Here is an 11,319-nt window from a genome sequence, read left to right as displayed (position 1 = left end):
ACACACACACACATATATATGTGTGTGTGTGTGTGTGTGTGTATAACAAAAAAACTGGTCTTCTGTTTGGCATCAAATCTGTTCCAGGAAGCATATGGCCTGGATAAGTAGGTCAACCATTAAACCGCTAGCATGGAGAGCTTCTCCGAGAACAGTCAAGTGAGCACCGTGAACCAGCAGCTCTCTGTCTGTCTGACCTTCACTGCTCACTGGCCGAGGAGCTAAACAGGAAGGAGAAACTGCGCACAGCAGGACCACAGGAACCACAGGGGATTCTGGGAAAATGAGTCTTCCGGGGGTTTCTACAGATGTGTGCTCTGAAGCAACACAAGTTAATCTACATGTTATTTCATCACCTTCCATTACAACTCCCCTCTCCTCTACTCATGGAGTAACACAATAAACAAATCAAACCCATTAAAACAGGTTTTATCGCATTTGTGAAAAATGTCTTTGTGGAAAATGAGGGCCTGACAGTAACATCAATTAGGTTCATACATAACGTGTCTGCCTCACCTTGGAAGCAAAGGACAATAAATAGAGAGAGAGAGAGAGGGAGAGAAGGAGGAGGAGGAGGTGGGGAGGGGGGTGTTGAACTTTGGACCTCAAAGTGTTCTGTCTGAAGGCTTCAAGCCAGACGTCACTTCTAAAAAATATAAAAAACTCTAAGCCATTAGGGGTTTCCAGCCGCAGGCTGTGAACAGCAACGTTATGCTAATCCTGGGATAGAGATGATAATTTGCTATTTGATGTCTGGGAATCCACACTGCAGGGTCAGGCTGTGTCTGTGTCAGTCCTCTGACAGATGGTTACCTGACTTCACCCAGCCAGTCTTTAATAGACCAGACCAGACTAGACTAGACTAACCCTAACCCTAACCCAGCCAGTCTTTAATACTTAATATGACACCCCCCCAACACAGCACTCCCCTTTAAAGACCTGCCAACCAGACCAGACCAGACCAGACCAGACCAGACCAGACCAGACCAGACCAGACCAGTCCAGTCCAGACCAGACCAGACCAGACCAGACTAGACTAGACTAGACTAGACTAGACTAGATCACACCAGACCAGACCAGACCAGACCAGACTAGACTAGACTAGATCACACCAGACCAGACCAGACTAGACTACACCCAGACTAGACCAGACCAGACCAGACCAGACTAGACTACACCCAGACTAGACTACACTAGATCACACCAGAATAGACTAGACTAGAATAGACTAGACCCAGACCATACCAGACCAAACTAGACCAGACTAGATTACACTAGATCACACCAGACCAGACTAGACTACACTAGACTACACCCGGCCCAGACCAACCCAGACCAGACTAGACTAGACCTGACCCAGCCCAGACCAGACTAGACCCAGACTAGACCAGACTAGACTAGACCAGACTAGACCAGACTAGACCCAGACCAGACCAGACTACACCAGACCAGACCAGACCAGACCAGACTAGACTAGACCCAGACCATACTAGACTACACCTGACCCAGCCCAGACCAATCTAGACCCAGACCAGACTAGACTAGACCAGACTAGACCCAGACCAGACTAGTCAATACCAAACTAGACCAGACCCAGATCAGACTAGACTATAGAACTAGACCAGGACAGAGCAAACCAGACCATCTACTCTCCCCAGGAGCGCTGCAGGCTGCTGACTCCATGTTCCACCAGCAGCCGAACCAACCCAGACCAGACTAGACCCAGACCAGACCAGACTAGACCAGACCAGACCAGACCAGACCAGACCAGACCAGACCAGACCAGACCAGACCAGACCAGACTAGACCATCTACTCTCCCCAGGAGCGCTGCAGGCTGCTGACTCCATGTTCCACCAGCAGCCGAACCGAAAGACGCACCAACAGGCCGTGTTGCTCTCAGGGAAACCTTTGTGTCTCACAGAAAGCCCTGATTGTTCCTTGTTAAAAAGCCTCGATCGTGACACAGAGCGCTCAGAAGCCACAGCCTCCTGTAGATAATGGAGTATGAGACCAGGAAAGGACTCTCCTCCAATGACGTGCCTTGGCTTTCAACACAAAGTACGTAGTCGTTGTGAAACCAAGGTGAGCGAACTTCGCGGGCGTCTCTCACACACGGCTCATTGACAATGTTCTTAAACAGTCTCTAGATCGTAAACAGTCTCTAGATCTTCGCATTCAACACTGAACCTTAAATCATTGAACATTCAGCCACTGAACATTCAACACTGAACAATGAACATTCAACACTGAATAATGAACGTTCAACACTGAACAATGAACATTCAACACTGAATAATGAACATTCAACACTGAACATCCAACCACTGAACATTCAACACTGAAGGAAATGACAACCAAAAAATGTCATTTCTTCTCATTTGACCTTCCAAAGAAGACTCCGACTCTGGAAAAAGTGGTTTTAGGCCTGCAGGTTTTCAAGGTTAGATAAGGGTGGCAACCTGACTAGCATGGCTAGGGTTCACTGTCTCTCGTCACAGCATTGCTCAACCTGTTTTAGCAGAGTCACCTCACTTGGCTGCTCTCTCTTTCTCTCTCTCTCCTGGGCTGACAGAATTATCTTCTGCATCACAGCAGAGGCTGGGCCAGCGCTAGCTCGACATGACTCCATTTCAAGCAGGCCCAGAGGGAGAGGGCAGACAGTCAGTAAGGAGGATCGCTGGCATGGTGGTCATCCACCATTTTGTGTGATCCTCGAGGCCTGAGGCCTGGCCACTCCGTTCCTCCTGTCTGTACCCCTCCCTCACCCGACTAGCCTGGCTGCCCTGCTATCTGGTTACACAGATGGGACTGTTTAGCTTCAAGAGCAGCCCGGACCTGCTAGTGAGCCGGGCCAGCTTCCTCTCTGGTTTCTCAGTTGTCATGGCTGCCAGGGAAAGCAGGAATGAGATGGTTTCTGTGGACCAGAAGGGCTCCTCTCGTGTCTTCTGCTCCGCAGCTGACGATCTCAAGAGATCTGGGGAGCGCCGGACCAAATATGGAGCTGTAGCTCTGTCTGTCTCTCTGGAGGAAACTCACAAGGCAGGTTTATCCATGGCCGCAAGAAGCCTTTCCAAGGTTCGGGTGGAACACAAACACAAAACACACACCCACCTACCTACTGTTGGTGGTGACAACATGCTTTATGTAACCGTCAGCTTCTAAACTTTTAAAAAACATGGTAGGGATCAAACCCTTGTATCCCTCTCACCGAACCCAAACATCTACCATTAGACCAAGCGGATACCCTCATATAATACACTGGACTGTAGTATCCCAAAGACATGGTCCCAAGCCACACCCACTACACATTACATTCAGTAGCTTCTATTTCTGGTGAAAACAGACAGAAGAAAGACTCGCAGCAACAAGGTTAATTAAATACGCCATCCCCAAAATGATGAAATGCACAAATTAATTGCAAGCCTTGGGCATGATTATTTTTACAATTGTATGGGGGGGGGGAGGCAGAATAACAGATGGAGGTATCTGGATTTCTCCAGAGATTCCTCGTCTCCTGGGATGAGTACAAGAGAACAGAAGAACCTTAGTGTTTCTATTGTAACAGGCTGTCACATAAGTTCTATTGTAGTCTATTCTATCATATTCCAGATGGGTCTAACCATAGCCGGGCAACAAACTGTTGTCCCAGTCTTAGTTTGTGAAGTGAGGTTGTGGTTGTACTTTCAAGCGGAGTGTCTCTGGAGTCGGTTTCCCCAGCTGGGAATGGGATATGCTGCTGGGCCAAGGCCGGAGTAGGTGGAGCTGGAGGAACAGAGCGGAGGGATGTCCAAGGACAGGTTTTGGAGAGAGACCAGGAAGTGTTTTTCCACAAAGACAATTACCACAGGAAGCCATGCATTCCACGCACCCATACAGTCCATCTCTGTTAGGCAGCACTTCCTGGAGTTATGAAGCCGAACGGCCAATGGCACGGCACGATGCTGAACAGATTGAAGCTCATTGGTTTTTCCCCACGAGGGCTTGTTCTGTGTAAGCGATGATGGAAGAAACCGAAAATAGACCTGAGATCATATCCAGGTTGTAAACTGGAAATAACAATATCATATTTACACAACGTTGATCTATACATGTGTAAATGACTGTTCAACTAAATCAACCATTGAATACATCTGTGTTTGAATACTGTATGCTAAATATTTCACTCCTAAAAGGTAAACTTTTAAGGTTTTATGAACTAGATCAGGGGTTTGTCTGCGTCTCATCATCTTCTGTCAGAACCACCTTGTATCACAGGCCTATGTTTCGACTTCAAACCAGCCCTAGAATAAAGACAGATTGTTCTCGAGGAGGGAGAGAGCAGATTCGTCATAACGATGTCTTGTGGAAATCTGCCAGGAGATCTTTGTTAGGGAAGCAGAGGAGACACCAGTAAAGGAACTCCTTCTGTTGGACCTAACACTGGTAGAAATGTCAAATCAATTATTGACTGTCGGTATTAAAACTTTTTGAAACTCTTCCAAAGCGGATCTTCCCTAAATGGGAGAGAAATGAATCCAGGTCCCCCTTCCCCAAAGCCAGAACCCCCCTCTTGAAGCAACAACTGTGCACACAACAAGTTTGTGATGGAAAGATGAGAGACCCATCGATATTAACTTACAGGCAGCGAGACCTCCTTTCCAAACCCTTAAATATTTAATCGTCCTTGGACAGCTCCATGCCTCACAGGCCGGGCCCAGGGAGAGGCCTTCCACAAGACCACTCCTGTTCCCCCTCAAAGAGGGCCTTGTCCAGTGCCACCAGACGGGCTCCAGGAACGGGCGTCTCCGAAGAATTCAGGATTTTTCCACCGCAGCTCGGCGGCTGACAGAGTAGGTTTAGAAAGTCCGGTGTAGAGTCTGGTGGTGGAGGAGGAGGAGGAGGAGGAGGAGGAGGAGGAAGCTGTCTATAGCTAACCTGAGGTGTGGCTGTCTAGCTTGTATTGTTGGACTGATCAGACAAGAAAACAGAGCAGGAAGGGAAGCACTACCAGAATTAAGTAGTAGATATTTGTAGACTGAAGGTGCTCTTTGGGTAAAGGGGTTACAGTATATGTCATCAAAAAGGCAAGGGACTCTTTCATATAGTAAAATGCCTTGCTATATCATGTTCATAAAGTCATTTTAACTAGATTAAGAGTTCCTTGTTCCTTGCTGTTGAGTGAGAAAGACAGTCTTGACGGAAAGAGAAATGGAGAGTTCAGAGAGAAATACTTGTGTAAATTTCAGAGGTCCTGGAAAGAAGGATTCATCGTTCTAGGGGTGTATAGACCTTGCAAAACGTCACTGAGAATCACTCCCTCCCCCAGATCGTACTGGTGCCCCAACTTTGGGGTCCTGGCTGACAGACTAAGAGGGGTGAATTATTCTGTTCTGTCCTGAGATTCTTAAAATTAAGTATTTAACACAAAAATGTCATTGCAGTGTACTGTAATTATTATTCAGTTATTTTCATTCTTTAAAAGTCACCATAATGGAGGAAACAAAGTCTCTTAAACTCTTTTTTGTCTTGGGGAGCTGTTTCTGTTTAACAATCCTATCTATTTTTGAGACTGCAAGATTGGCAAGTATGTGCATAACTCCCAACATGGTCTTCGACTGAAACAGAGGGCCCCATATAGCCTTTTTGTTAAGGGCCCCAAAAAACCTTAGTCCGGCCCTGAATGGAACCTCCACAACCCAACTAAGGTCCAAAAACACCTCAACCGAATGTCTAAAGTAAACTGTCAAATATGGTTGGCTTCAGCACATTTGAGCTTCACATCTTGAGCTACACCTCTAACATGTACAACAACAAACATTGGCTTGCTGACAAAAAGAATAGCATCCATTGTGATACGAGCCAGGAAATATGAAAGCTGGCACTCACAGACAGAGAGCCAAGAGAAAGAGAGAGAAGAGAGAGAGAGAAACGTGGCAACAGACAACAGAAACTAGAATGTCACTTCAGATAAAGACATCGCCTCATTACATGAAATTCGGTTTAAAGCTAAAATAATAACTTTGCATTATCTTTTGAGGGCAGTTGACGCAGTCACTCCACTATTCACGGTTGGACTCTTTCCTCATATTTTGGTGACAACGGTGTTGTAATTATGTGGGTTAGATTCCAACATCTGAAATAAAACGCAGGAACGGGAGAGAAGATGGCAGCTGTCTAATATTGACAAAGACGACTGTCTGATATGTGGCCATACCTGTACATATGGAGTATGTTTGTGTGTGCGTGTACAGTATGTATCAGCATACGTGTGTGTGTCTGCATATGTGTGTGTGTTGAACGCGTGTGTGTATGTACAGTATGTGTGTAAGTGTGTCTACATACCTGTGCTTATATGTGTGTCTCCATACAAGTGTGTGTGTGTGTGTGTGTGTGTTTGTTTGTGTGTGTGTTTGTTTGTGTGTGTCTTGATACAAGTGTGTGTGTGTGTGTGTGTGTGTGTGTGTGTGTGTGTGTGTGTGTCAGTAGAGGCTCCATCCCTTGCTCCATGTAAAAAAAAAAAGTGAAAACACTCACTGGAGCATCTCAATCGGCTTTTGTGTGTTTCTCCTCTGCTGCTACCGCCCCAGGTACTCCTCCACTGAGCAGTGGAGAGGTGCACCATGATGTGTGTGTGTGTGTGTGTGTGTGTGTGGGTTGAGCTTCAAAACCACTTCCTCCCTATCCAAACCAACCAACAGACAAAACCCACAACCTTCTTGTTATCTGTCTAATCCCAGCCCCTGAAGCTGCGTGGCCCGGCCTCGAACCAGCAACCTTCTGCTCACTGGCCGGACGCTCTAACCACTGGGCCAGCTACAATAGCACGCTAATCTGGAAATACGTTCTTAAAAATCACGTCATGTCATTTTTTTTCTCCAACCCATCTAAACTGTTAATTTTCTTCTGAGCAGGAATAAACCATCTAGTATCAATATTTGTCCGGGGTGAAAGTAATCAGGTCCTATTTGGATGGCGTTTATAAGGCTTTCTTTGGCCTAATCCTACAAGAGTGAACAAATATTTTGTCCCACTCTACAGTAAGTAGCCCTGGGCTGAGTTTCCCAGAGGCATCGTAGCGCTACGTTCATCGTAAGCTACGGCGTTCATCATAGCGCTACGATTAACGTAGCGCTGCGATGCCTCTGGGAAACTCAGCCCTGGTCTGGGGTCTGTGCCGTGGTCGGGACCCTGTGGTCCTGGTCCGATCCCAGCATCCTGGTGGGTTCGAATCGAACCCTCAACACCTGAGCTCATAAAGCACTTGAGTGCAGTTGAGATCCATTCATTCCATTTAAATCCTAAATTGAATTTGGATTCAATTTAGGATTCAATTTGCAAACCCGCAATCCCCTGGAGAAATATGCAGTCTAACTCAACACAGAGGAATTGAACTGGAACTGACCACTCACCCTTAAATGCACTTGACCTGTTCATGACCTCTCATGTGTAAATGCAAGAGAACTCAACCTTAACCTTGAGAAAAAACAACACTGATCAGTGATGTTCCTACTTAAATCAACACCATGAAATGACCCTCCCTATTAAACACACGCCCATCAAGGAGAAAGACCTGACGATCCTCCCGCACAGGACGAGCAGGAACCATCACACCTAAACATCAAGATGCTATCTGTGTAATAGCTTCAGTCACAGAGGAGGCTGAAGCCATGTGAGATACCGGCACACCTCTGGTCTCTCCAGCTCAACGTGTTCCAATCCGGTTCTCTCCTCCTTGAGAAGCGCTCAGCCCTGACAGGGCAGAAGGAGCTGGAGCCTCCATTTTGATCCCTGCTCCTGCTGCTCCTCCTGCTTCTCCTGCTCTCCGCCACAGTTGTCGCAGTCAGAGTGTGACTAGCCCAGTCTCCTTGTCAGCAAGATTTCACAGTGGTCAGAAGAACTGCAGAGCCATGCACTCATTGACATCCCCCTCCACACACACACACACACACACAGGCACACACACACACACAACTCTTCGTCTCTAGAGCTAGATCCTAGTTACAAGGGTCATCATGATTTAAATAAAATATTTTAAACATAGCACAGTTTATTTGTTAACTCATAAGAATGTACTGCTTCTAAGAGTAAATCATAAAGATTGTTTTCATTCAGTCTCATAATGGTATAAGACATGATAAAATTGGATAAAAGCTGGAACTTATAACCATGTAATAATGTCATAATCGCTCTATGAAGCAACTGTGAAGGTGTAAATTACACTGTAATCAAATCAAAAGAGTGTAAGAGCTTCTGAAATAGCCAACATCTTAAAGTGAACTTAAATATCCAGAGCAAAACACCAGATCCAGCTGGAAAAGTCTAAATCCTATGAGAACTTCTTGATAACCTCTGACCTCCACATAAACAACATTTGACCCCAATCCTTTAATGATAACTAATCATTTAAACTTCTACAAAACTCCACACTATCTCAAGAACTTCCATGAGGAACGTCTTGCAGTGGCTCACTTGTCTCTCAGACCGTGTGGGGAGAAGACTTTGTGGAACACAACCACCATACAGGGCAGGCTGAAACTACTGCATTGTTCAGAATTTAAATTCCCAGCTCATATGTCCGACCTTCTCAAGCACCGTCCCTGAACCACATCCTGCTGCTGTCACAACCAAAAACCCATATCCCGCACAAGTCAATGACAGCAGGATATATAGAGTAATAGCCTATTATGAGAAAGTGTGCTAAATCAATTGGAAAATTAGATGACATTTAAACTTCACCTTGACTGCATTTAAAAAATAATAATAAAGAACCGTCACCACAATATTACCTTAACTAGTTCCACACTGAGAGCCACTCGCCGTTGCAGACTTTTAAACTAATCCAAGATAAGCCGTGTGATATTCGGAAGGACGTGAGTCCACCTTTGTTCTGTAGGACTCCTATCTGACTCCAGGCGCTCCTAAGAGACTCATCTTCCTTCCTCCATTTTATGGTGAAGCCCCACAATGACATACCTGACTTCAGAGCTCTGACAGCAATACGCATCCGAAACAGCCAGGATGACACACACAACCCTCCAAAGAGCAAATCACAAATAAAACATCTCCATCCACCTATCTAGATGTTTCCAAACATAGGAACCGTGTTATTATACCAGCGCGTACGATTTCTGATTGAACGCAACCCGTCGGTAGAGCACACTGGACATGGCTTTTTAGTGGGTGTCTGGACGTGGACCAGAGGCTATGCCAGCCAGACTGTCGCTAATGGAGGCTCTGCTCTGCTCTCTGCTCCCTCTGGAGCTGAGCACATCGTGCAATGGCTTCTCTCTCTCCTTGGAGCCACAGCAACGCACAACAACACGGCCAAGGGACGCACGCTAATTCCCTGAGCAGACATGCGAGAATAAACCCCCCAAAAACTCACCCCGGTGCTGAAACGCGCACACGACAACCTTCTAACCATTTACGCGTTTCCTTGTAGGCGCTTTCAACAAATTCAGAAGACGCGTCAGGCTACTGTAGCGACGCGAATGGGAGCTTGGTTGAATAATACTGGGTAGAAGACCCAGTTGACTTTGGATATGGGCTCCAGCGACGTCTATTCTCTCTCCGGGTCTCATGTCCCCACGGCTGGTCCTAGACTAAGGCGAGGGGACACGCTGTTTCCAGGTCACCCTCTAGTCGCTCTCCAAATTATTCCATCTACCCAAACGACGTTCTCGCACATCGCGAAACCCCCTCGCCGCGATCCTCACAACGAGGAAATCACGCTTAAACTCACGGATATGTCTCCTCCAGAAGAAGCGATCTTCCTAAAAGTTGTCCCGTCCAGTATTTCATGCGTGTGCCCGGTCTAGTAATGGATGATCGCCATCTTTCGTGCTTCTCCTTTGCTGCAGCTGCAGATGACCTGAGCTCCGTCTGTCTCTGAATAATGAGCAACCACACAGACAAGGAAGACAATCTGCAAAGCAGGCTACACAAAGAAGTTTGGGAGACTAGCAAGCACCAGAGGGTGCACAAGAGTTTGCGTGGAGACGACACGGCATCAGGATGGTCAACGTGTGTATCCTGTAAGCAGCGCATCCTTCATGGAGGCGAATTATCAGCAAGAACCCGGCTAGCGCCTGAATGGCGGTCCTATACACACAGAACCGTAACTAGTGTGAGAATATAGATGGTATAAGACATCCTATACGACCCCGACGTCATCAGGGTTACCTAGAGTTCACTACAAACTCCACTATGGTCCTGATGCTGCTGCACAAAACATATACCAGACAGACAGATGGACATACAGACAGATAAATAGACAGACAGAGACAGACAGATAAATAGACAGACAGAGACAGACAGACAGATATACAAACAGATGGACGGATAAATACATACAAACATACAGACAAATATACAAATAGATAGACAGGCAGGCAGACATACAGGTAAATATACAGACAAATATACAAACAGATAGATAGGCTATATATAGCCTAAAACAGACAGGCATACAGATAGACTGTCTGTCTACATAGATATGTAGACAGACAGATAAGACAGACATACATATACAGCAAGCAGACATGCAGAGAAACAGATATAGGCCTACAGAAAAAGATGAGACTTAAACAGATTAATAGAGATGGGCTGGCCACGCACTGCACAATGCAGCTGCAAAACATAATTTTATTTCTCAATCATTGTGTTATTGTTGTGTTATTAAGACATTAAGATGAACAGGAATACCAGCAGATAAGGTGGACTACAGACAGACAGATAGTATGACCAGCTACTGTATGTCTGAACCAGCAGACAGGGTGGACTACAGCCCAGCCACGTTCTGAACCAGCAGACAGGGTGGACTACAGACAGACAGTACAACCAGCTATGTTCTGAACCAGCAGACAGGGTGGACTACAGACAGACAGACAGGATGACCAGCTACTGTATGTTCTGAACCAGCAGACAGGGTGGACTACAGACAGACAGTACAACCAGCCACGTTCTGAACCAGCAGACAGGGTGGACTACAGACAGACAGTACAACCAGCTATGTTCTGAACCAGCAGACAGGGTGGACTACAGACAGACAGACAGGATGACCAGCTACTGTATGTTCTGAACCAGCAGACAGGATGGACTAACATCCCAGCCACGTTCTGAACCAGCAGACAGGGTGGACTACAGCCCAACCATGTTCTGAACCAGCAGACAGGGTGGACTACAGCCCAGCCGTGTTCTGAACCAGCAGACAGGGTGGACTAACAGCCCAGCCACGTTCTGAACCAGCAGACAGGGTGGACTACAGCCCAGCCACGTTCTGAACCAGCAGACAGGGTGGACTAACAGCCCAGCCACGTTCTGAACCAGCAGACAGGGT

General features: G+C 46.5%; 1 protein-coding gene across 1 annotated transcript in view; it reads right to left on the bottom strand.

The window, feature by feature from the left end:
* The window catches only part of znf462 (zinc finger protein 462), a 56,818-nt gene extending 47,004 nt beyond the window's left edge, over positions 1–9,814 (bottom strand). Inside the window, exon 1 of the mRNA XM_084460113.1 lies at positions 9,724–9,814. The gene's annotated coding sequence lies outside the window, so the exon portion shown is untranslated. The remainder of the gene's footprint in view (positions 1–9,723) is intronic.
* Between the last annotated feature and the right edge of the window lie 1,505 nt (positions 9,815–11,319).

Source organism: Borostomias antarcticus, assembly GCF_949987555.1.
Source record: "Borostomias antarcticus genome assembly, chromosome: 30".
NCBI lineage: Eukaryota > Metazoa > Chordata > Actinopteri > Stomiiformes > Stomiidae > Borostomias > Borostomias antarcticus.
Note: the sequence above shows the minus strand (reverse complement) of the source record. Positions and strands in the feature narration are given on the sequence as shown.